This window comes from Pinus tabuliformis, chromosome 3_2 (assembly GCF_031772625.1).
Source record: "Pinus tabuliformis cultivar Carrire ecotype Pingquan chromosome 3_2, CPIR1, whole genome shotgun sequence".
Taxonomy (NCBI): domain Eukaryota; kingdom Viridiplantae; phylum Streptophyta; class Pinopsida; order Pinales; family Pinaceae; genus Pinus; species Pinus tabuliformis.
In genome coordinates this window covers 196,605,662-196,633,357 of record NC_142302.1, presented here as the reverse complement: position 1 = coordinate 196,633,357, position 27,696 = coordinate 196,605,662, and the positions used below count along the sequence as shown (strand labels likewise).

Sequence of the window (27,696 nt, the reverse complement as noted above, 5' to 3'; positions counted from 1 at the left end):
TATTAATATTTCCAAATTTACTGGTAGGAACACAGTTGCATTTGGAATAACATTTGTTGTAACTTAATTTTACCCATGCATTTGATTCTTTTTAAATGCATAGGTTTCTTTTAAAAATTAAGTTAGTATTTATTTTTTGCAATTTGTAATAAGCGAGCAAGTCCAAATCCCTCTCTTAAAATTTGTATCGGCGCGAAAAAAATGATTTCAATTATTATTTTATGTAAATAATAAACTTCCGCTGAAGGAGCGAAATGTTGAGCACTTTCCAACAGCCAAGATTTTGCTGGCCCGGATCAATGACTATCATGCAATTCCAGGACCCCACACACTCTCGATGGATAACAAAGGGGGGTCTCCGCAAAGTTGATTTTTCTTTATCGCTTTTGTTTATGTGGCGCACTCTGAGTTATTGTGGGAACCCCCCCATCCTAAACCATTTACCGCCTACCCACCCCCTAGGAAACCACTTCCGCCAGCTACCAAGACCTCCACCAATGCTCCTGCTAATCTAGCACACTACTAACGCCCCCACTATAATAACCATTGCCAAAATTTCTAATAACTTTGAAGATTTATCTGTTAAGCTATTTAATGCTCCCACCAACGTTTCGATTAATAAATGTTGACATGCCAATAAGGGTAATTTCAACTAAATAGTTAAAATCCATTCCAAATTTAAATCTTTGATATCACTCCATTATTCATCCTTTTTTCTATTATTTCCCAAAGAGTTATGATATATCAAACAACGACCAGTTGCAACAATATTTTGTGTTATCAGCCATCAATATGAATAGGTAATTTCTTAAGTTATCCTTTGTTCTATTAATTTCTTGAAATGGCTAGTCAAAAGGGAAAATCCAAAATAGTTGTAGAGAGTCTGACAATGCCCCTTGTGATTAACTTAGATGAACTCCCTTTGATCAATACACAATATAAAATTTTTGAAACCCAATGTGAATTCGATCTCTATGAACTCCATAATTGGGCATATCAAAAATTTGAGGATTCCATTGATGAATTTTTCTTTTGGGACTCAATGTTGCCTCAATTTTTTCCCCAAACCTATCACTTTACCAAATTCATCACCTGGTGTGAAACTCGTTACTTTCCCATCCAAAGAGCCATAGTGGCAAGAAACAATGAAATTTGTTTCTCAATAACCCCTAATCCATTTTTCAAGCGTTTCAGATCAATCCCCAAGGCCCCCTTCATCCTTTTTTGACTAATTCCCTCATGGAAATTTACTAGAAGCTTACCTTTTAGTAGCAAGCCCACATTTTAAAGATTTTTTGCCTAAAAATTCAGAATTACCAAAAACCAACCCACCATATTCTTCTACAATTTTTCCAGAGATGTCCAAGAAAGTTATTTCTATGGATTCTTGTCTTTTAGGGTATCAAACAAATCAATGGGTAGATGAAGTCATCCTTGGATTTCTATCAGTATTTTCTTCTGGAAAGAAACCATCAGTTCTTTTTAATTTTAGCCAGTTTTTATCACATGTAATCCATGACTAATTCCTAAAATTCAGTGTTGAAGGATCTTTCAAACATTAGTTTGTTCTAGTCTATCTTATTTTGTATCATCAGTCAGAGAGGTTTAAATGTTCGTTACAAAATTTGGATTCATAGGGTAGACCACAATCAATCATCCACAAGACCTCTTTGGTTAAGAAATACACAAAGGAATACTCTTTCAATGATTTTGTTAATTAGTTTTCCATATGAAATTATGTCTTTTGAGCAGTGATGTAGTTCCTAGAGTCTCCACAGAAATAAAAAGAATTTTACATCTCAGTGAACAAGGAAAAAAATCTCATGAAAATTCCAAACACCTAGACTATTAATTGATAATGTAGAAAGATATGAGGGAGCATCCCCTCAAACTCTCTCAGATACTGAAAATTTCATTCTTAAATTATTTATAGGGATACTGGAATTTTGAGGTTGTTATAAGCGTTATTTAAGGTTGTTAGAAGAATTATAGAGGATGCAATATTTTTTATAGAATACATTGATTTTTGGGTTAAGAAGCTCACAATTTGGAAATATAAGGACATTGAAGGCTACCAATATGAAAATTTTAAACTAGGAGGGCCTATTGTAATTATCTATCACATACAAAATCTCTTCAATTTGGCAGTAAAGAAAGGCTCCCTAATCATTAGATGCAGAGCCCCATTGTTCTTATCTTTCAAAGTGGGGATAAAATCATTCCCCCAAATTATAAGACCATTATGATTATCCATATTTTAGCCAAGCTATATGGAATTAATTAGAAAAGAAACATAGCTTATGGCTACAAATCCATGATAAAAGAGATAAATTCCAAGTTGGGAATGGGATATATCATTCAATTATGGATCACCTTTCTACTCTCAAGATCATTACAAAGGAGTATCATAATAATAAAATTGATGTCTTTTGTTGTTTCATTAACTTTAGAAAAAAATTGACACCTTTCTTAGGACAAACCTATGGAAGATGTTGGAAGAGATAATGATTCCTCTCGAGTTGAGGGTTTTTATGACAAAGTTGTATGTGATTTTATTTCCAAGTTTAGTAATACTAAGGGTTGATTAGAAGAAATTAACTGCAACATCAAAGTCAAGCAAGGATTTCCATTATCCCTTACCATTTTGGGCATATACATTGACAAGCTAGAAGAATGTTTGGAAGCTCTAGGTTTTGTTGGTCCCAGGCTCACTGGTATAGTCATAAATCGCGTCCTTCATGCTAACAATATTGTTCTTCTTACGAGGAACCATTACAACCTTGGCAAAAAATTAAGAATCCTCTACTATTTTTGTTTTGGGATGGGTATGATTGCTAATATCGACAAAAAAATCATGATAATTAAATCTATAAATATCTCACATATAATACTTTCATATATGCAACAATAACTTGGAGGAGGTTCCTTCATAAAACCATCTTCAAATCAATATCCATCACAAGCTCAAAGAGATTTATAGCACTGAGAAAAGAATAAATGGAGGATGGAAAACTTGTTATGGGCTTGAGAACAATTGTAAGACAACAAATCCTTGGATATGAGATAATAATAATAAATAAATAAATAACCCCCTCTTTGGGACTCTCATCACCTTCGTTATTTTATATGGATATGCGGTTTGGGGTTGTAGTATATCGAAAGATTTGTGGAGGAATATAGAACATATCCAATATCAATTTATAACCTAGAACATCAATATCAAAGGAAATACACCTTATCCTATCATTCTCATTGAAGCTATCCTTCCCCCCATTAAAAACATCACTATGACTAGGTATATTTTGTATAAGAAGCTAAACAATATGGGGGGCAAAAGTTTTCCTAAAATTGCTTCTAACTCTAGTTGAAACCACCACCTCTAGCTCAAGCAAGGATGGGATAAGGATGCCCATTCTTGACTAGACCATTGGGGGATAAAGGAGGAGATCATTTTATAGAAAAATAATAATATAAAAATATTACTACCTCAAAATTTAAAAAGAAATTGCAAGGTGATAAAGAACTAGAGGGAAAAATAAAATGAATATATTATGAGGTAATTAACCCAAATCACCAAAAAAAGGTAAAAAAAAAATCTCTTTCTCCTAACTAACTATGAAAAATAAAATAAACATTGCTAAAATAAGAGGAAATTCTCATGAGTTTTATTATGACACTAAAAATTGGTCAATTTTGAAAATGCCATGGGATGAAAGAGTTTGTCACATTTGTGATACCGAGAAGCTTAAAGATAAAAATTTCTTTTTCTTAAATTGTATAGCTTATATTCACATTATATCTATATTTCAAAATATTGTTCACACTACCAACCTTCTTGACTATTTAAGTAAAAACACCTTTTAAATAAGCAAAACGATGGTTATCCTGGAATGCTTCTCTTAATGATTTTGGAGTATAGAAATAAATTGCTAATTTTCACCCTCTTAAGGTTTAATAAAACATTTGGGTAAACATTAATCATAATCATGGTGTGTGTGTGTGTGTGTGTGTGTGTGTGATAATATAAAAACTTTGTATTAAATACATACATTTTCCTTATATTAAACACATCTTATAAAATTATTTTAATATTTTTTTGTGTTTTTAATTATTAAGAACATGTTTTTTCTTCTAAAAGGTTATAGGTTCAAATCCTCTGTATATTTTAGCTATCAAATCATTGGGTGGAGGTGGGTGCATTGTCCCATAAAGAAATGGGTCTCATACACCAATTTGGTGTGTGGTTTAGCCCTGATATATTTAAAAGTAGATGATTATTATTATTATTACTACTAGAGCAACCATATAAATTATATGCCCAGAAATTTCCAATAGGAATCAATTCATAATAATCATCAAAACACTTACTTCATCATACATTTCAAGTTGTTAGAATTAAACAATTTATAAAAATTACCTAAATTATAACCTTATTTAAAAATTTCATTATTATTATTAATGATAAAAAGAAATAATATATAATTTAATCATATATACATTTTAAAAAAACATATAAAAATAATCTTAGCCATGGAGATTCATCTTGAATTTATCACGGAGATTTTGAATTTGTAAATAGGCTTTGTTGCAATAACATGGTTTATTAATACTGCATGCCCATAACTCATTTCACATGTCACTAATTCATGTGAAATGTTTTTTAATTAATGAATTTAATTGAAAGGGAAAAAAAATAACTACTTTAGAAAAAATATCCCAGCTTGTGATTTATGTATACTACTAAAAATATTATAAAATATTTTATTGGGGTTAAATCCCTACTATCCACTTCCATCCTTCTGAGGAGCACTTACCTCAAGCGATGAAACAATTGGAATCTCGAGATCACTCGATCTCTCCTCAACCATTGGATCATTTTTTCCAGAATATGGGGGAGGTGGCTTGAGGACAAGGAGGGAGTCTCGACTTCCAACACACGAAAAAGTGGTGAAAGTATCCTCGAATATTAAAAATATATTTTTTGGTGAGGAAATATTTTGGGACCACATTGTAGGGATGAAAAAGATAACTATCATCAGGTGATGGGAGTTTGCTAATATGGATGTCACAAAAATGTAGCGCTAGGAGGGGAGAGTATGGGCGTCGATCTTGAATTACAAGCCAAAATTTAGCATATTGATGAATGGTCGGTTTGTAATACATTTTATGTATATGGAGGAAGGGATATGTATCCTTAAGTCCCATGGGTGGTTGGCCTTAGTTTTCTAAAGCTAATCCATTGGTTCGTAGGATTTACTCTGTTGTCGATGACTCTATGCAAGCGGTTGACTTGGGCTAAACTTCTCAGTTTTCTCATCAATCTTTGGAAAATGAAGGTATTTGATGCCATTGGAGACACAATTGGACTTTTTTTGTTCCTCAACAATGCAAGTTTAATGGAGATGGATAAACATGTGACTTGGGTATTGGTGGAACTAAAATTCATGGGTGGATTGTTGGTGAAGTTAGACCTGGTATGGGGTTCTACTACTTATAAACAAATAATTGACTATAGGGGCATACAATTTAGGTGCTTGGTATGCCATAGAATTAGTCATGTTAACCAAATTCCATCGACGGTTTTAGGAGGTTGGGAAGCATAGATCTATGGGTGATGACACGCGTCGTCTACTTCTCTTTCTAGGCATCCTCACGGGGACAAAATATTCTTCTATCGAATCTCCAAGTAAACATGTGATTCTTCCTTATCCCGTAATCATTATTCTCTAGATCCACACGAGGATGATATAATGGATGTCCATAGGTATATTATTAGGTATAACATGCGGGACATATTCCACCATTGACATAACCCGAGGCTTCGTATTGGTCAGGAGGTACATTCTTTGTTTTATAAATCTCTTTCTGAAATGAGTGATATGAATTTCTCCTTGATGAATTCCCTCCCTAATTCAAATGGGGTTACAGGCGCTAGTCCCTGTGGTGGACCTAATTCATCTAACATGGTGTCAAACATACTAGTTGGTGATGTCCCTATTATTGAAACCTCTTCCCCTATCAACTCAATTGGAAGTGATCTGGAATTCCTGGCTTGGAACCCCAATATGGAATTGATTCCTCTAACCATACACAAACATGAGGGCTTATCTAATGGCTTATCTATTAGGCCAGGATCTGTTATGAACATAACAATTAAGAGGTACCCGAATGGAAGGGGAAAATCCAAGTATGTTTCTGGCTCTATGTCAAAACAGGCCTTAGATTTTTCTGATATAGATTTGGGTCTATATCCTCCATGATTTTGTGATTGCTAATGGTACTATTTATCATGCCCTTAGAGGGAATATGCTCAATTCAGTGGTTCCCTGGTGAAGATTTTATCTCTAAGTCTTCAAGGTCTAAGGCATGTTGAAAAATGTAACTAGGTTTGGTATTGATAATGACATGCATAATCATGATTTTATGTAATTGATGTATAGAAGAAAATAAAATTATATTGTAATTCTTGAGTCATGGGTTTTATGGTCAAGGAATTTTATTTTTAGTTGAATCTCCCATTGTGAGCTATTAGGTTTGGTCATCAAGTCATAAAAGTTTAGTGCTAGTTAATGTCAAGGATTGAAGAACCATCTAGGCATGTAATTCATTATAAGACAAAATTTTGTTAACCCTTCAAAGACCTTGTCACAAGATCCCCTTGAATTCGGCCTAAGGATAAACCTAGAAAGGCATGTCAGCCTTGTCACAAGGAAACGTCAATTTGTTCTTAATGCATAGACTACTATATATAGGCAACTCAACCTCACCTAGGATAGAACTCGGTCAAGCATCCAAAACAAGAAAAGGAGCATGAAATCATAAGAAGAACAGCCTCATAACCAACAAGAAGAAGGAGAAGAAGAGTGAAGATCTTTGGAACTCTTTTTAGTTTAATCTCCTCGCCCATGTAGCAAAAATTAGGTTTTCTGCAATGGTATCAAATCAGTGCTTGAAGAAGTCATCAAGAAGGTATCTAATCCACCTCCCTTTCTAGCTGAGATCACCAAAAGAAGTATTCAAGAAAATCGAAGGAAAAAAGAATTCTAAACTCTTTCCATCACCTCCCACGTGCAGAATTGTAGAGGTATAGATTGCATATCTGTAGAAAGGGACCAGAATTTTAGAATGACAAAGACTAGTAGTGTAAGAAGGAATTTTGAATTGTATTAACCTGGGCATGTAGAAGAAGCAGTGAAGAAGGGTCTTGTGACTTGGTCTTGGAGAGGTTGTTGTGTCAAGGGTATTGGTCTTGGTATTCATTAATTGAAGTCTCTATAAGAAGAAGAATTCATTTTGGGTTTTCCTCTCAAGTTACAGAGGTTTTGGCCCTGGTTGATCGCCTACACTCTATGTCTCTTGTATCCTTATTTTTTATTCTTTAGTCGTTGTTTGATGAAGAAGAATAATATAATAACCTGAACAAAGAGAACAACCTAATCTAAAGAAGTAAAAGGCATTCATAAGCAGTTATCATTATAAGAGAAATCACTTAATCGTAATGCCCTAGATTTCTCAACTGGGGATACCTCTAAAATAAATTCCCTTAAATCACTTATCATGTTGATGGGTCCTACTATCATTATTTTAAATAAACCATGGTTTTGGGGGAAAAGGCCATGATTTTTTCTTATATGTTTGTCCAGGGTGGATGATTGTCTTGATTGACCTGAATGGTTTAGCGAGTGGCATGGTGTCTATGTGGGATCCTTCTATGGTTAATGTGTATGCTTATAAATTCTTTTCAGGTATCCTATTATCAAGGTTTGTCTAGGGACAGGCTCATCGTATTCACTTCGTAAACATATATGCTCCATACAATCATAGGAATGAATTCTATACACGTATGGATGCATGCTACATGTTGAATATGGGTTCGTTTATCATGGATGGAGACATGAATCTAACTATTTTAGGGGTAGAATTTTGGGGGTCACTTAGAAAAATGATCCCATGGGTGAATATTTCTAAGTAATATTCCTAGAAAACAACTTGGTGGACATATGCCCAAGTCCTATAACACCAACATGAAAAAATGGTAGGAAATATTCACATAACATAGCAAAGATATTCGGCCATTTTATTATTCATGAGAATTAGATGGAGCTTTTGGAGGTTGTTATATCATTGGTCTCTTTTATGATTATATCGGATCACACCCCAATCATCTTGCATTGGTAGGAGAATAGGATTTGGAAATGGCTCCCTTTTAAGTTCAATCACACATGGTTGGAAGACCCGGGACTATGCAATATTATTCATGTGATGTGAATTGAACATGTTGTGCATCCTCGACAATTTGGTATGGAAGTGGTGGTTTCAAAATTGAAGGCATTAAAAAGTTTGGTCCATAGATGAACAACTTAGAAAATGGATACACATAGAATGGAACTTCATAGGATCAATGAGGAGATGGGCCAAATTAGTGACCAATCTACATGGGCCTTTTTAGAATCGACAATCCATTAGACTCATGGATTTTAAATCCTGCAAAAGGAATATAATGTGGATTTAAGAAAAGAATGGAGACTAAAGAGTCACGTGATTTATGTCAATTGTGGGGATAAAAATAAGATATTTTTTAGAAATTTGATACAAACAAGAGGAATTCCAATACTATTTGGGATATTGATGATAATATGGGAGACAAGGCTACAAAAATGGGGGACATACATAGGAAGGAAATAGAATTCTTTATAATTTGTTTAAGGCAAGGGAAAATGTCATCATTGGTAACCAGTTGGATTACACTAGATATTTTAATTGAATCTTCTTTGATGTGAATGTCAAAAAGGTCACAGGGTGGAGGGAGAGGGGGGGATTTGAAGGGAGGAGATACATTGTAATAACCTTGGTTAAAAAGTAAATGTAAAAATATAAGAATGCGGTCATGGGACACATATTCCAAGCTGAATGGTGGGAAAAACATCCTAGTGGGTGTTCATTTTAGTTATTATGGCTAATTAAATTGGAAAAGGAATGACAAAGGCTTTGGAAAGGCATGATGCATTAATTGGCACACTTATTTACGAAAATAATGTAAATTAGTAGAAAAGGAAGGTGAAATGTCACAAGTTGCATGTGAGGAGGAACATGAAGGAAAATAATTGAAAATGAAGAAAATAGAGGCCTGATTAATAAAAAGTCTTATGAGGATCAGTGGGTAAGCTTGGTCAGTTCAGTTTTGGAGCTCTCTCTCTTTATTCTCTCTCTCTCTCCCTCACTCTTGGACACATAGAGTTTTCATGGAGCACTCTTGGAGGGCGTGGTATACTTGGAGGTTTGGAGCGAGAAGGCAAGGGAAGAGCAGGAAAGTGTAAGAGGACATTAGGATCAACATCTATAGTGGGTTTTACTTGCAGGCGCCAAGTTGCATGTATGTTTTCCTCACTATTTTTGGCATGCATGTAATATGCATATGGTTTATTGGTTATGATCTGTCACTGGCATGGAGGATTTCCTAGATTGATAATGGATTTTCCTAGCCTTGCCATTCCCTAGATATCCATGGTGTTGTGGGTTTATTTCCTTATTTTTTTTGTTGGTTCTCATATTTCCTTAGCTTGGGTTGAGTTACTAGTTCCTAGAATCCCTGGTTGGACAAATGCTTTGGAAGCCCTGTAACAACTTGGGTTGAGTTACTAGTCATGGAAGCCTTGGTTGGATAAATGCTCTGGAAGCCCTAGGTGGGTTGAGTTACTAGTCCTGGAATCCATAATTGAAGAAATGCTCTGGAAGCCCAGAATAAAATATGGGTTGAATTACTAGTCCTAGAAGCCTTGGTCCCACAACTGGTTTTCCTTTGCATCATTAATAAGAGGTTATTTATCCTTGTTATTTTATGAGAATTGTATTGGTTTATATGTGGATTATATGGTTGTTGTTTCCTTGGTATTTTTGTCCCCATTATTCTCGTTATGAAAATTTATTATGACAGTGGCTATGTATCGCTCTCATCATGTTTTCACTTGTAAATGAATGAACAATGTATCTATGACCTAATGGATGAAATGGAAGCTAATGTGTTGAGGAATCAATGCTTATTAATTATTCTCAGATGTGTATGAGACCTCTATGATTAGATCTGTTATTTACACCTGTAGATTACATATTCATGATATGTTTGACAAAATGCATGTCATGGCTAGTAGGGGTCCATTCAAGGGCTTGTTCAAGTATTTGCAATTTCATCATTGTTTCAATATTATCTTTATGTTTTGAAGGTGTCATTCAATACTGGGCAGTGACTTGGGCTTCAGGCCTGAAAAAGTGTCTCAAATCTCAAGGACGTTGGCACAACACTGAGAAAAATAGTCCCTTGACATTAGCATGCCTTGTCATGAGAGCATTGAGAGCCTCCTAGACATTGTCATGCCCATATCATGTGAGCGACTGAGGGTTAAGTGCTCTAAAATCTCAGTGGTACCAAGGGATGGTTAGAAGAAAGGTTAGGATGGTTCCTAGGGGTCTTATTACTGATTTTGAAAGTATGTATGATGTGTTTCTGTCGGTTCCACTTCCTTAATGTGGATTAGGAGGTAAAATCATATCGTAGTAACTTCTTGTCACATGTTTACCCCAGTTGGTCAGTTACTTGGGTAAATGTGGGAGGAGGGTGTTAAAGAGTGGTATCAGAGCATGGTTCACCAGTTGGATTGGATGGGTGGTGTGTTGGTCATGCACTCATGTCAATTGTATATATGTTCCTTATTTTTGTAGTCCATGTTCTCGTTCCATTTTCATGTTGTTGATCATGGTTGTAGTGATGTCATCAAGCGAAGGTAATGGTGTGGTTATGGGATGTGTTGTCATGAGTGTATTGTTGTATATGCATTTTTTATGCATATCAGTATCTATATGTTGTCACACATGCATTGTCATGGTGAAGGTTTTTGTGCATGAGGTCATTGTATGCAATTAGGTTATCATGATGATATTGGTATGTTATGATGCTAATGTGTTGGTTGAGATAGAGCAGGAGATGCAGACCATCAAAGTGAAGTTGTAGCATTAGACCTCGAGGCAAGAACATGTTGTCATACAGGTTTGTATGTTGGGCATGAAGGTATGTATGTTAAGGATTCTTGTATACATTAAGGCTATATACATGTTTTTCATTTATTGTTATTATGGTTACATGTATAATAAATTCTAGTTGATTAGTGTAGTCACATGCATATATGTGAGATAGTCATGAATGATAGTCACATGTGGTTGTATGCATTGCTATTGTTGTTATATGTTGTTGATAAGCATGTTGTTGTTATATGATAGTTAGCTTGATTATTAGGGTTATTACATTAAGATCTTGATGTTATATGTATCATGCTAAATTGGATTGGCCTATGCAGATGGTTAGGGTTATGAAATTCAGGTATGAATTAATATGTGATATTATGTTGTACTAATCTAGATTGACTATGCATATGTGATTATTATGTATGAATGATAATTGTTTATGAGTTTATGATGTGAACATGTTCGTTAGTTATTGTTATGGATATCATGATCTTATTTGTGCTTGAGATGATGTGTTGTAAATTTATATCGTGCCAACTAGATTGATTGTACAAACAAGATAGCCTCCCCTAAGATACATTAATGTATGAGTTTTCTTATGTCGTATATTTGGTTCTTAACTATTTGATTATGACGTCTAGTTGATTAATTTAACATGGTACATTTGAAAATTGGTTGACTGTTTAATGAGTTGCATAATATGAGTATGTGTTCATATGATCTTGTTTTAAGATGATTGTACTAACACATATGTGTTGAGACAGTTGATATGTACTTGAGTGTAAGTAGGTGATAATTGTAGTGTTATGTCTAATTACTATGAGTTGACTATGGATTATGACATGGTTGTTAGTCTTGGTAAAGGTTGATTTCAAATTAGTAGATATGTTGCCATGATCCTTGGAACATGTGATCGACATGTGTGAACAATTGTAGGAAACATGCTTGGTATTCGCATGACAAGGTAATAGTTGATTTGTTTATATAACTATCCATTAGGTGATGTAATAGTACATAGTAAGACTCAATTGAGACAAGGTAAAAAGGGTAAAAGAAAGGAATTGGGCAAGAATTCCTTTGGCTATGATTGGAAACCCTAATTCCAAATGAATGAGTGCTTTGTATACATGAAGACTTCTTAACCTTGATTTTGTCTGAAATTATGTGGATATGCGTTATATTCATGGCCATGTATTTGAGAAGTATAACAGTTGGTGTCTAGTTATAGATAGATCTGTCAAGGGAATTGGAGTCCCTTGAGAGATGGAATGGATGTGTAGAGTTGCAAGAGATGATGCCTGACACAACAAGGTAAGGTCACCAGTGTATTGTTATGTTTATTTATGCACTGATAGTTATGGATTTATGGCAATATGATGCAAGAGATTGCATGTCAAAGAGAGGTTGCCATGAAATCTTGAAGAAGGCTCCAATTGATATTTCCTTAGGAACCATGGGGATTGAGTCATGGTGTTTTTTTGCTAATCTTGTGCTTTTGGTCTTTTGTGATTTGTTGAGTTTGATTTGTGGTTTTGTTTATGTTTGGTGCAAGGCCTTGCCACTTTGTTCGCGGTGTTGTATTGTTATTGGATTTCATGGTTTTCTTCTTGTTTCCATTTTTTTTCTTTCATTTTATGACTTGAGGGTCTTGGGAATTAGTTGGGAAAGAGGAAATTTAGTGGAGCTCAGGGAGAGCTGAATGAAATCCAACAGGAAATGTAAGACTTAGATGAATCTGGTGTATGTATAAGGGAACTTAAAGGTAAGAGTATGACAGCGAGTTGGATTGGTTGGGTCCATTGGTGCAAATGGATGATGGAAGGATAGTCATGAGAAAAGTAGTCAGTAAAGGTGAAGTAAATGGACCTAAGGCATCAGATGCCTTGGCTATGTTAGGAACGATTATTCTCAATGTTGTGCATGGTGTGCATAGATAAATGGAGTTCTCTTAACCTTGACCTTACGTTATATGGTAATTATGTTATGATCATGATTATGCTAATGTTTATATATGTGTACATGTATGTATGTATGTCATGTCTGACAACGTCATCATGGATCATGGTTATTTAATGCCAATGTTTATATGTATATATGTATGGATCAATGTCATTATCTGATAGATTATGATTGTTTAATCCTAATATGTGTGTGTGTGTGTGTGTGTGTGTGTGTGTGTGCGTGTGTGTGTTTGACATGGTCGTTAGGAATCATTCTTGTGAAGGAGTGATTTTTTATGCAAGGGAATGACATGAAGAGGTTCCTGGTATATCTTGAATCAAGTGGGAAGACTAGTCATGACAAATATATGAGGTCAGTATCATGTGGATATGAATTGATATTGTATGCTTGTATTATGCCTATGTTTATGTCATTATGGGTAACGTCATGAGATACATCAACGAAATGAAAGTAGTGTGGTCTGTTTCATGTTGGGACAAGCATGGATAAGACACTTGAAGCAAGGTTGCTTTTTAGAGACAATGTGGTTTTGGATGTGTGGTACTAATGTTGTGTATATGTTTTACATGTTTCTTTTGTGATGTGCGCATGTGTTGTTGTGTATATATAGTGTGTGTACATGTTGTTTATGCAATGTTATGTATAGGGTGGTACAAATAGTGTTGTGTGCATATTTCATATGCAGTTCTGGGTATAGATGGTGCTATGTACATGTTGGATATGCGCAGGATGGATATGTGGTGTTGTGTGCATATGGTGTTGTGCGCATGTTGGATATGCAGTGTTGTGTACATAGGGTGCTACGTACATGTTGTATATGTAGTGATATGTACATATGGTGTTGTGTGCATGTTTTACATGTGGTGCTATGTACATATGGTGTTGTGTGCATGATTGTACAAGTGATGTTGTGAGCATGAGGTATTGTGTACATGTTGTACAGAGGGTGTTGTGTGTAGGCAGTGTTGTGTACATGTCGTGCATATGGTGTTGTGTACATGTGGTGTCATGTACATGTCACGCATGTGGTTTTGTGTACATCTAGCATTGTGTACATGTTGTATAACTTGTACAATGTACATGTGGCATTGTGTACATGTTGTGCAGGTGGTGTCATGTACATAAGATGATGTGTACATGTTGTGTACGTGGTGTTGTGTATAGGTAGTATTGTGTACATGTTGTACATATGGTATTGGTGTACAAGTGATATTGTGCACATGTCATACATATTGTGTCATGGGCATGCAGTACTATGTATGTGCATTGTGTAGTTGTGGTATCGTGACATGTGTCCTTGTTGTGTTGTACTCTATGTAGTACATGTATTTTTGTTAAGTTATGCACCAGGTGTAGGTGTATGTATTGTGTTGTGTTATACATCGGATGTAGGAGTATTTATTATGTTCTGTTGTACACTAGGTGTAGGTGTATGTGTTGTATGTCAAGTGTAGGTGCATGGTGTTGTATGTCATGTGTGGTTGTATGTGTGGGATGTACACTATGTATATGTGAACATGGTTGAGGAGAAGGCACTAGGTGTTTGTCAGGTGTGGCAACTGATCTAAGTGTGTATGGAATAAGGACAAAGGTAGAAGCTAAGGATTGATTAAAGGATAAGTATCAACATTTTATTTTAGTTTTATTATGCATGTGATTTATGATTCTGGTCTATGCTGATTACATGTGATCTATGATTCTGGTTTATGATGATTGCATGTGATTCATGATTTTGATCTATGATGGTTGTGTTTTGAGCTAACCTGATGTGATATTTTTATACATGTTGATTTGGTCAAAGATGCTAGTTTGACTTGTTGTGATAAGAAGTAAATAGGATTGCAAGTGTACCTTATTGATGAGCTACCAATGAGGTATGATGTGAATTTATTTCAATTTATTTTAAATCTAATGGAAATTATGTGCTTGGTACAAGAATGCATGAACATGCTCGGTTGGGTGGTTGAAATTGACTGCAAGAATTTGCAACAACAAAAGGAATTGGAAAATGCAGTAGTATGTTGGTAAAGTATTCAAGAGCAGGGCCATTGTGGGACACTGGTACCCAATAGTTTCCATTGATTTCCATGAGCATGTTATGACTGGTATGATGGTTTTGAGGCAAATATATGCCTTGATTTTTGTATCTTCCGATGTAATGAAGCCTTTCCAAGGGATGGACTACTTGGGATGGGGGTGCCAATAGAACTTGGAAGGCGTGTGATTACATGGAAGGAGATGATCGGATTGCCTGAGGGACTGTGTAGCAGAGTAGGGAAGGCTGGGGATAGATATTTTTTGGTCATTATCATTTCCAGATGGAATCATATGCACATTAGTAGTGTGACCTATGTTAGAACTCCTCAGTGTCCCAAGGCCGAGAAAGGAGACCGACGAGGTAACCTCAAACCAGCCTTTTGATTTTGCAGCTAGCCCTACCAAACCAAAGAGGGCTTTCTCTATGGTCACAACCAAGGATTTGAATGGTGCAAGAATGGATTTTAGGCTAGACAGTTCAACCACAGGGGCTTCATTAGGGGAGAAATACCATACCATGTGGTTTCATATTGGGGGATATATAGGGGGTAAAGGGGTTTTATATTGGAAAGTATAAAAAATGGAGCTTAGAATCAGTGAAAAAATATAAAGAGGTATATAAAATGTTAATGCAAAAATGGGTACCTACAATATCTAGTGAAAATAGGGGTTTTTTATATTGAGAAGGTGTATTGGGTTCATATTGGTAGGGGTTTGAATAATGTTATTTTTAGAGGTATTTTCCAATATGTAGTCAAATTAGGGGTATTATTTAGTATGCTATGAACACACGTGATATGTTAGAGGTTCAGTGAGTGAAGCCCCTATGAGTTCAGCTCAATTTGGGGTTTTTTATTTTAGGGTTTTTGCTGGATGATGGTCTAGGTCTAGGGAGCTAGGTTAGGGTTTCCAAAAGATGAGTTTACAGAGATATAATGGGGCAAGGTAGGTAGGCTCAATTATCATTATTGGTTTGTCATTGAGTGTAGGGTATAAAAGTAAGGTTTCAAAATGAGCATGAGTTTCATGAATTCATTCATTAGAGGAAAATGTAACAAAAATATGAGGGTTTCATCAAAACAGAACATAAACATATGAATTTTGTTTAATACTTATGAAACAATCACAAGAAAGCATTAACATGTAAGTATAGAAGATAATACATTCATACTAATGATAACAGAAGAAAAAACACTGCTACTGAACATACCACATGAATCCCACTATAATGGCTACAAATATTGTATATTACTCCTGCAAATAATCACAAATACACTAGCTCCACAAAGCCTTGAATAAACAACAGCCAACCCTTCCCTTCAGTTTGATTTGGGTAGATATAGACCAAAACAACTCTTCCCCCTCTCAGGGGTCAAATCCATCTTGATAGGAACTATTTACAATAATATCTCCAACCAAACCTAAACCTAGGGAAGTTAAAAACAAACTCCCTAATTAAACCAACTGATTCATTTTGACTTTGCAAACATAAGTAAGCATGAATCTTCATGAAATTTACATTGTCCACCTCCTTTACATTTAATTACATCACATGATTACCCTAGAGAGGAGTAATTTTACCAACATATTTGACTTTGACTGGAGAAAATCTGAATTCCTGTCTTTCTGGGAAAAGCACAATGAATTCTAGGAAAAACGCAGTGACATTTGGGAAAAGCGTAATGCCAACTTGGAGGATGGTTTTGAGTGACTTACAATGCTCCAAATTATGATCTGAAGGCATAATTGGAAATATTATGATGTCTAGTTTTCCATATAGTCCTTAAGCATGCAAAATGGCCTCTCCAAGGCTAAGAAAAATGGATTCTCCCAGGGTCACTCTAAAAGCGCAGTGCCAAGCTGAAAACAGTGGCACAAAGTGATTTTTTGGCATGTTTTTTTGCATTTTCACCCAAACTGAAGGTTAACATGGCACCCAAGTGGCATAACTGATATTTTCAAGTGATAATCTATCCAAGCATGCAAATTTTTTGTCATTTGGAGGCCCCATGGAAAAGCGTAGCACTAGGGCGTTGTGCTTTTGGCTAACTAAAATTTCCTATTATAGCCAAAAAGTCACAGGATTTCAAAATCTTCAAAATTTTCTTCAAAAATGGTCCAGACTTGCCCCTTTGAGTTGGAAAATTATGTGCTAGGCAATGAGAGAGGCCTCAACCAATAATTCAAGCTTATCCTTCTTCCTTTGCTTAATTAAGATTTTCCTCAATTCCCTTTTCAAGTTTTTGACCCTGATTTGACTGATCAAGTGTTGAGTGTAGTATTTCCTTTCCATGTGCCTCTGTAAGTTGGTGGCCCTATTTTCCCTTTTCAGGAGCATCTCCAAATGATCATTGACTTTTGCAAGCCAATACTCCTTATTTTCTTCAAGATCTACTTCAAATAATTTAACAAGGTCTTGTTTACTAAATGGAGGAGATGACTCACTTCGTTGCCCTTCTTGTCTCTATAAACCTCTGGTCTTTAGCATTTTGAACTTGAACTAAAACTTTGTGTCTTCAATATGTTCTAGATCAATCACTGCCTTTCCTTCATCATGCTCTACCATCACATCAGTTTCAGGTTTGTTGAGCAAGAGATGTTTTACCTTTAGCTACCAATTTTCCTGCTATAGACATGAAATAATATAGTTAGTCTTTTCCAAGGCATCCTTTAGTTCTCTGATATCTGCCTCTTTCTCCTTGATGATATGCTCAAGTGACTTGTCCTCCTCCATGTGAGTGTCTGACTTTACCTGTGCATCTTCTTGCAATGGTACTTCATGGTGGTGTGGTGATGTCTCTCTCTCAACTGAAGTAGGTTTGGCCCTTTCAACATTTCTTGGAGAAAACACAAACCTCTTTTCTCTGGTGTATGTTTTAGTCACCTCATCCCTAGATATTATTGTTACAGGAAAGCTCGTATAACCCACTTCTTATGGTCTTGGTGATGCCAAAGGTGTATATTGAATGCTAGATTGAGTTTGAGTAGGAAAAAGAGAGGTTGTCTGCATAAATGCCTCCCAAGACAAGTTGACTTATGTAATATGATGGCAGACAGTGATTTTCACCAAGACATCATGGAACAAGATTGCTTGATGGTCTTTCCCTTTTCTATGTACCTTTTCTGCCATTTTGACCAAGCTTTTGTAGAGGTAGTGAGGTCGGTTAGGAGGTTTGACACCAGTGAAATACATCAGAAATCTAACATGGTACTAATATATCCTTGAAAACATACCCTCACATGTGAAGTATTTCATGATCATCTTCATGAGAGGGGTGTACTTATCAAGCAAGTTTCTAAAAGGAAAAATATGCTTTGTAGAAGCTTTGTAAGGAGGCTTCAAAAACATTTTATCATTTTCAATATCTAGGTCGATGCTTTTGAATCAAACCTCTCCATGATTTGGGAGCCCAGTGGCTATGGCAATAGTTTAAATGATAAAAGTGACCCCTACAATAGTTTCCATATCCCTCCTGAGACTGGTGGAAAATGTTCTCGTTAATTTATCACTAAAACCTAGTTCTTCAATCTTTTGGCAGAAAACAAGGCAACCTGCATCTTGGAATGACTTCTTGAGAAATGGTGAAGCCATGATATTTTGTACTTTCTTGGGTTCATACCTAATAATATGACCTCTTTTATTATTCCTCTAATCATTGGTCTTGGTCTCTTGATCCATTGTGAAACCCTAGCTCACTAGGAAGAGGAATCAGGGTTTTAGTGTTAGGAAAATAGGGGATTTAGGGTAGTTTTGTGAATGGAGGAATATAAAGGGGTTTGAGAGTGTCCAAATTCTTGGGAAAATTTTGGGGGGTAGGGATAGATTTTAGGGAGTGTGGGGAGGTGAAAATTTTGGAAATGAGTGAGGGTAATGGACATAGAAATGAAAAACACAGTTGTAGCTTAGGAAAGTGTAGTGTGGGATAGGGTTTGTAGGGAAATGAAGGAAATGAGGGAAATGAGTGAAGGGAAGCTTCAAGGAAGGTGTATGGAAGATGAGGGAGGGAATTTGAGCATGAAATTTAGGGTTCTTTTTACATAAAATGAATTAAAAACACTATGAGACCAAAAGCGAATCAAACCCTAGGAGAGGGTGATTTTCTAATCTTTCAAGAGCGAAATGAAGCAAAGGAAGGATGAAAGAGGAGTGAATGTATCCCACTTACTTGTTGTTGATGTGATGGAACCTGAATTTGATGAATAAGCCCCTTGAAAATACCGATTTGGCCCCCTTAGCAAAAGCACAGTAGTTTAGAGAAAAGCACAGTGCAGTTGACAAAAGCATAGTGAGAGAGAAAATTTGGCAGTTAGGTGGAAAGAAATCGATCCTCTGAGGGTGTAAATGATATTTTCTAGTGGAGAGATTTCTCATGAGGGTGAAATGAATAGATGACATGCTTTTTGGTCTTTCAATAGGCTGGGGGTTCGATTTTCGCTTAGGTGGTGATGTGGCCCCACCTTGTCTTTTTACAAAATGATTTGAAATGCTAGTGTACTGATGCTTCAAACCTTATTAGACATAATTACATCTCAATAAAGATCAAAATTCACTTTAGAGATCATTATAGAACATGTTTCTCTCCCACAAAGATGATCTAAATGATGTCATGACTCTTTTTACCTTTTTTATGACTTGACCTAATGATGACATCTAATGGAGTATTAAACTGGTGATTTGGACCTTGAAACATGACTAACCATGAGATGATGATTGAGATGGTGATTAAGACACTTCATTGATGACTCATCACAATGAGTGATGGCATGTCTTAGATGAAAATTTGACCATGAAATGATGGGAGTAGTAACATACCTAGACACACTAACCAGTGACCAAATTATTATTTGAAAACCTATTGACACCATAAAAATTTAACCTAGGACCCTATCAACCATATTGAAAAAGTAAATTTGATCACTGGTGACTGACAGGACTGAAAGGCACTAACATTGGCTCCAACTGGGGATGGCAGCTCCTTTAGGGGGGTGTCAATAACACCATAGACCAGGTAGCCTCATCCATTAGGTGATGGAGTCAAAAAAGTAAACACACTCAAAACTGAAATGATTCACTGTCAAAACATAAGACAAACTGAAACTAACTTAACTTTCAAAAATAGCAGTTGATTAAAAAAGTCTTATGGCCTTCTCCTCGGGCTTCAAACTTTCATGATAGCTCCTTCACTCTTGGTAGAAAAATAAACTGATATATAATGGAAACGAGAATTTCTAAAGAAATTAAGTGAGGTAATGCTTGAGGAATTGACCATTGATCGTTCCTCCTAGCAGCTCTTGTCCATCTAGTTCTTCTAAAAAATAGGCATTCTGACCTCTGAAAGTTGAAATCATGTATGGTCCTTTCCACAAGTTATCAAACTTTCCATGCTTACCTTTCTCCTCATTCCGGGCATCCCATCGAAGAACAACATCTCCCAAACTAAAATCATCTTCTTTGGTTTTTCGGTCATAAATCTTCTTGATCTTTTCCTAAATATTTGAAGTATTCTAAAGTACTTCCTCTCTAAACTGCTGCAAATGAATCATCTGATTGATTCTCTGTCAAATATCATTGAGTTCACTATCAACTTGCTGCAAAATATTCATCACTGGGACAACAAGAGAATTCAGAAAAATAGTGTCTACTCCATAAACCAGCTAAAAAGGGTGACATGCCTATGTACTTCTTAGTGCTCACTCTGTCTGCCCAAAGTGCATTAATCAACTTTTTGTGCCAATTCTTCTTGTTTTCTTCCAACAACTTCTTGATGATATTAACCAATGGTTTATTTGATGATTCAACCATCCCATTACCTTGTGGGTAATATACTATTGAATTCCCAAGTTTGATGTGGTACTTGTCACAGAAATCAATTATATTTTTCGACTTGAAATATCTTGCATTATTAGTGATAATTTTCTGTGGACAACCAAGTCGGACAAAATATTAGACTCAAGAAATTGAATTATTACTACATCCATATCTTGTCTAGTGGGGATGGCTTCAATCCACTTCGCGAAGTAGTCAGTTGCTGTCAAAATCCACTTAAGTTGAGCTTTATATGAAGGGTGAATATCGCCAATAAAATCAAGACCCCGTTGCTGAAAAGGTGCTTGGATAGAGATGGGCTACAAGGGCGGCATAACAAATTTCAAAATCCACTTGTGTTGCGTTGAAGATGAAGGGTGAATATCACCATTAAAATCAAGACCCCACTGCTGAAAAGGTTCTTGGATAGAAATGGGCTGCAAGGGAAGCATAACAACTTTCTCTTTCCCTGAAATATCTAACACTCATGACAACTCATTACAATTTTGTATACATCTGAAAATAAACTTGGCCAACAATACCCAACTCTTAAGATATTGTTTGTTGTAGTATTCCAATAAAGGTGACTGCCAAAATTTCCCTTATGAAATTCATTCATTACCTGTTTTGCTTCACTTTCGACTAGAGAATTCAGAAAAATTCCCCCGGATCCTTCCAGAATAAAACATTATCCAAAATGTAATATATTGGAGCTTTCAACCTCAATGATCTAGCCTTATGTTTTCACACACCTGGTGGAGAATTCAAATGTTGAAGCACATAAACAATATTGGAATACCAAGGAGATGAGGTAAAAATCAGTGATACCTAAACAAATGAATCAACCACCTGTTCTTCAGACATTGTAGCAATAAGATTGATATCCAGAGCATGTAAATTGGATTCTTCCATGAGCTTCACCAAATCCTGCCCTTTGACTAGCTTTGTAGGCTTAATGTCGAGGTCATACTCCAACATTGCAGCAATCCATTTACCTCGCCTACCTTCAGGATCATTCTGCATCAAAACATCCCTGAGTGTAGAATTTGGAACATAGGAAATGATATGGGAATGGAATGTACAACCAGAAGTCCTTAAAAGGATTTACTAGGGCCAAAGTTTATTTTTCAATGATATTGTACCTTAATGCTACATCCCTTATAGTTATGCTGAAAAATGCAATTGCCTGCACTGTGTTTTGGTATTTTTTATGCACTAGGATAGCAACCAATGTGTGCTTAGAAGCAAATGAAAAAATGATAAAATCCATAGTGTAATCAAGGCTGATTAAAATGGGAGCACAAGAAAATGAAATTTTGACTTGGTTGAAAGATTTCCTTGCATCCTTTTACCTCTTTTTCACTTTTCAACATGTTAGTTATTTCTCTTAGATGCTCAGCAAGGTTAGGAATAAACCTTCTCAAGAAGTTGATCTTACCATTAAAAGACTTAATTTCCTTCTTGTTACTTGGGTAATCCAATTGTTGGATTGCCTTGATTCTTGTGGGATCTATTCAGATTCCATCCTTTGATATGATATGACCAAGTAATTTTCTCTCTTCCATGGAAAAAAAAACTCTTCTTCGAATTCGGAGATATGCCAAATTTCCTACACCTCTGGAAGACTATTCTCAAATGATGCAAATGGTCTTCATTTTTTTGGGAGAAAAATGTGATATCATCATGGTAAATAGCCAAAAACACATCCTTTTCATTAGCGAAAGTGATGTCCATCGCTCGCTAAAATGTATCTCCTGCATTTTTTATCCCAAAAGGCATCTTGGCATACATGAAAGTACCCCATGATGTAGTGAATGTGTCCTTTTCTTGGTCATCATGATGGGCCAAGATTTGATTATGTCCAGAATATCCATCGAGTAGAACCCACTACCCTTTGTAGAATGTGATCCATCTTTGGGAGAGCGTAATTATCTTTCAAGGACACTTTGTTCAAATTTCGAAAATCAATGCATAAACAAATCTCACCGGTATTCTTCCGGACTGGAACCAGATTTTACATCCACCTAGAAAATCGAAGAGGAACAATGATACCAGCTTTATATAATCTGTTACCTCTTTCTCTATGGATGGCAGCAGCTTCGGATTGATCCTTTTGAGCTTTTGGGGAAAAGGATTTTGATTAGGCTTGACATGAATAGTATGTTGAATTACACTTTTATCATAAACCTTTAAAACTGAATATTACCATGCAAACACGTCAGAAAACTCAACCAAAAGTGTTGCGTATTTACTTTTCATTTATGGGGTTAAGGACTTTGATAATTTCACCATCTTTGGCTTCTCAGTTATGTCAATATTGATGTCTTCAACTCCTCTTTCAGTGGGGTCCAATGTTGGCTTCTGTGCAACATGATCATGATCAAAGAGCTCTTCCAAGGGTACAAGACCTCTTGGAATGGAATTATCCTTCATTTGTACTACTTCCAATTTTGTGGCCTGAATCTCCTGGTCATCCTCATAAAATACTTCATCAATGTAAGAAGTGGTGAATTCTTCCTCCATTTGCAGAAAATTATTGATTTTCTTATCATCTTGAAACACTTTCCAATACCGGAGATTATTAGGACAGTAGGGCGACGTTTAACATTGATTTCAATTTTTTTATTGGAATGTATTGGGATCTTAAACATGATTGCAGCAATGGCAAGAGAATCATCCATGAAATTTTGGTTTCTTGAAATTATAGATAATGTATACCCAGGAAAAGTTTTGAGGTATCTAACACAACATTGCGATATGCTCGCATCCTGGAATTTTTAGCATAGGCATTCTCCCTTTACTTGTTTGATTACCAATTCGGAGCCGCCATAAACTGAAACTGTTTTTTCACTTAACTTCTTAATAATCTTAAGACTGGTAATCAAGGCTTCGTATTCTGATTCATTGTTAGAACAATCAAAAGCTAGTTTATATGAACATACTCTGACATTACGAGGAATGTTACCTAAGTGATTCATTGGAGTACGAATCCAAATTCTGATTCTAGCTCCTTCCTTTCCCAGGGCTCCATCAAAATCCATGGTCCAAAGAGCCTCCTCCTCATTCAGGAACCTGAAATTCGGAAAGTTTATCTTTATTTTCTACTGGAAGATGGTTTTTTGTCTTAACATAATATGTTTCCTTCACTGAATCCACTGTCTTTTCAACTGATATATTAGGCTACAAACTATTTAATCCCTGTTCTTGATTTTCTGCAAGTGGAACTAGTTCAATGCAATCTGAAACCTCTGAAATATATTAAACTTCATCAATCTGACTTTCTAAATCAATATTTACAACATGTATAGGGTGATTATTCGACTTCTTTTTTCTAGTGATCATATAGTTCATCTTAGTTCCCCGATACAATTTCCTATTTTGAACAAACACTGGTATAGTAGCATAAGAGAAATCAATCTGCAAAGTACCTTTCAGATTTATCCCCATGACTGGGAGAGTAGCATCCCATGCCTTGGAGGAATATAAAGAAAAAAACTATCGGAATTGGATCTAGAGATATTACCAAGCCTTTAATGAGACTGAGACACTTAACTCTTCCCAAGTCAAAGGAGTAAAGGTCATGATATTATCGAGTAGTATTGAGTCCTAACTTGTCCATGATGGCCTTGGGCATGAGATTGTGAGAAGCTCTGGATCTAACATGGCATTGTGAGGGATGAAATTGTGGATCCTAAGACTGAGGTAAAATGGTGGGACTTCAATGTCTTCTAAATTCCATCTACGGCAGGGCCAAACAAAGGTTCAGGGTGGTCATCACTAACATTCACCATGTCTGAAATTTGATTGACCTTTATCAATTTGGCTATATGGAATTTATACTAATCATTCTTAACTAATTCGGTCAAAGGAATGGAAATTTTCAATTTAGAAATCTCATTCTCTAGATTAAATAAGTTAGGATGTTTTTCTACCTCTTTGGAAGTCATATCCTTCTTTTCTGGTTGTTCTTTGGTAGGAATCTCTTTCCTCTATCCTCAAATTTTTGTTTTTCCATTGCTCTTTCCCTGACTAGTGGCAGCAGCCTCCTTTCGTTTGTTTTGATTTGCAGAGGTTGATTCTTTGGTATGAGAATATTTTTGAGAAGTTGGCTTGTTTGGATTTGAAGTAAGTTTCACACTTATGTTCCTCAAATTATAATGCCTCTACACTTGGCTAAGAGAATTTTTGTAACCCCTTCGATAATATTATGTTTTGACTGCCAACACGTGATCATTTCAAAGAACAAGTCTCTGATCATTAGCTGCATATGTTTCCTCAGAAAACTCATCCTCTTTTGTGAGGAAAATAGGTTGATGATCCTGCTCAAAAAAGTGATTCTCGCCTGCAAACTCTTCTTCTTCATCAAGTCACTATGCATAATTTTGTTGGAGTGGAGTACAGATCTGTTGTTGTGCTTATTTATCCTGACCTTTATGCTCTCTTTGTTTTATTCAAAACTAAGGTTGTTGATGTTGACCTCGGTAATTAGGATTCCTGACTTAAGTTTATGATATTGTCATCGTATCCATCATTTTCTCCATGGTTTTGATTAAAGTGTCAAGCTTAACATCCGATGAAGTAGAGGTATCCTCTTTGATTGTGACCTTCCTGTCCACTTTCTTCTAATATTTCTTAATCATCAGGTTTTCTTCAACATTCACAACATTCCTCTACATTTTCTCAAGAGTTGTGGGATTCCTTTCTCTCAGCTGATAGCCCATGTCAAGGTAAAAGGCATTAGGATAACGAAACAATACCAAGTCAAGAGGAGGTTTGATGTTGTCTAGAATAGCGTTGTAGACCTTATTGAATTTGATATTGAAGTCTTGCATGGATTCATTTGGATCTCTTTTCAAAGAATTGTATGCACCCAGGATCTAGAGGGGATCCTTTTCTCTTCCCATCTGGCGAAGAAAAATTCTATCAACTATTGGGGATTGGCTATTGAAGCAATTGTCAAAGCATAGAACCACTTCTTCACTTCACCAAAAAAACTTTGAGCTATGAGGCACATTTTGGCATGATATTCATCAACTTCTTCGAGGTCAATGAAATCATTTACCTGATCAACATGTTGTCTTGTTGTTATCTCAAATGTGCCATCAAACAAAGGCAACCTTTAACCATAATTCTGAGGTAAAGAAACAGGCTACCTAGGCAAACTCAAAGGGCCAAATCTCACCATAAAGGCTACAAAAGGTAACGTGAGAGTTACAATAGGGGGTAATATGGGAGGAGTTGTTTTGGAAGAGGATGGTTTGGGAGGAGATGATGGCTTAGTGATGGAGGATGATGGGGTAGCTGTGTGAGGAGGTTTAACAATGGGGAAAGCCTCTTGCTAATATAGGGTATAATATTTTTCAGAAGTTATTTTCAATCGATCAACTAGATTTTGGAGTTTATAGAAATTTGACCAAACTTTATTGTCTAGATTATTGGATGAAGCCTCGAAAGATTGTACATATGACTCAAACTTCAGAAGGTCAAAAAGTGTTTCTGAAAGAGAATATTCGGACTTCGACTTGAATAATGATAACTCAAAGTTTATGTTAGCACTCGAATCTTCCTCAGGCTAAAAAAGGAAAAACTCGAGGCAACATCAAACCAAGTTCAGCCTCATAGCTAGCCCTACAAGGACATAAGAGGGCTCTCTCCAGTCAATCTCGATAAAATGAGCAATAGGGTGTGAGATGACTTAAAATGGGAACTAATTTTAGGCTAGTAAATAGATAAGAAAGGGTATTTTGATAAATGACTGGGTTTTCTGGGTAGCGTGGGGTCAAGGAACAACATGAACAGAGAAGTTAAATCAAAGACATAGATTATCTCCTGAGGCAAGATAGGCAAGATATTTAACGTCAAATTTGAAATACTGTTGAGTGGGTGAACTGTTGAGAGGTTGACAAGGGCATAGAATATGAATCCTTGTCAAACAGAAGAAAACATTAAATATGAACACTTTCCCAAAGTAGAGCAATAAATTGGATTCTGCCTTTCTCATTTTAAAAGCATTCAGCTAAAAACGATTATGAATGAACTATGAAACAGAAACAAGAGACATATGAAACAGGAGAAGAAACACATGCTAAATTCATACCACAATGATCTCATGAAACAGAGTTGTACCATTCAATTATTTTCTCTGTCAAATCTGTACAATGAAGCGCTGGGTTTTTTCCTCCCACACTTTCCTCAGAACTCCAGAACTCTTTACAAATAATTTCTTATGCAATAAATAAGCTTTACTGTGGGAAATGGATCGACCCAAAGTGGGGGGTTATTTAATCATTGTTAACAGAAATGAAAAGCCAAACATCTATTCTGAAGAAAAGGAGCGTTACACTTGAAAACTGTTTGATAGCCCACGAAGAGATAACACCTGTAGCGTAGATACTTTGAACCATAACTGAAGTCCAACAATAGATCATCTGTTCCTATTTCTCTGCTGTGACAGATGTCTTTGTTTATTTTTGGGTTTTGGACTTTGACCTTTCACCTTCGCTTTCCGTTTGAATAACACTAGTTTTTAATAAAACTGGCCCTTTAAATAAGATTTCACCTTTAATGACGGGAAAAAAATGAACAATCCTAGCTTTTCCAGGGAAACACCAGATGAGCTGGCAGCTTCAGGGAATCTGCCCAAGAATATGAAAGTGTAGAAAATCCTCTAGCGTAACAGCTTGATGATCAGCACAGAGTCTCTAATAGAATTTTCTTGGAGTGCCACAGGCTAAGGCTGTACATGAATTCCCAGAGATAATTTGTTTTTGTTCCAGTAGTTCTAACAAGCAAGCTAGAATAGTGATGATGAAACACGACATCTCCATTCATATATAAAACAAAATATACAACCGTCTTACCAACCTTCTTTCTTC

At 35.9% G+C, this 27,696-nt stretch overlaps 1 pseudogene; it reads right to left on the bottom strand.

The window, feature by feature from the left end:
* Positions 1–23,344, bottom strand: part of LOC149180435 (putative L-gulonolactone oxidase 4) — a 45,083-nt pseudogene extending 21,739 nt beyond the window's left edge.
* Positions 23,345–27,696: the final 4,352 nt, after the last annotated feature.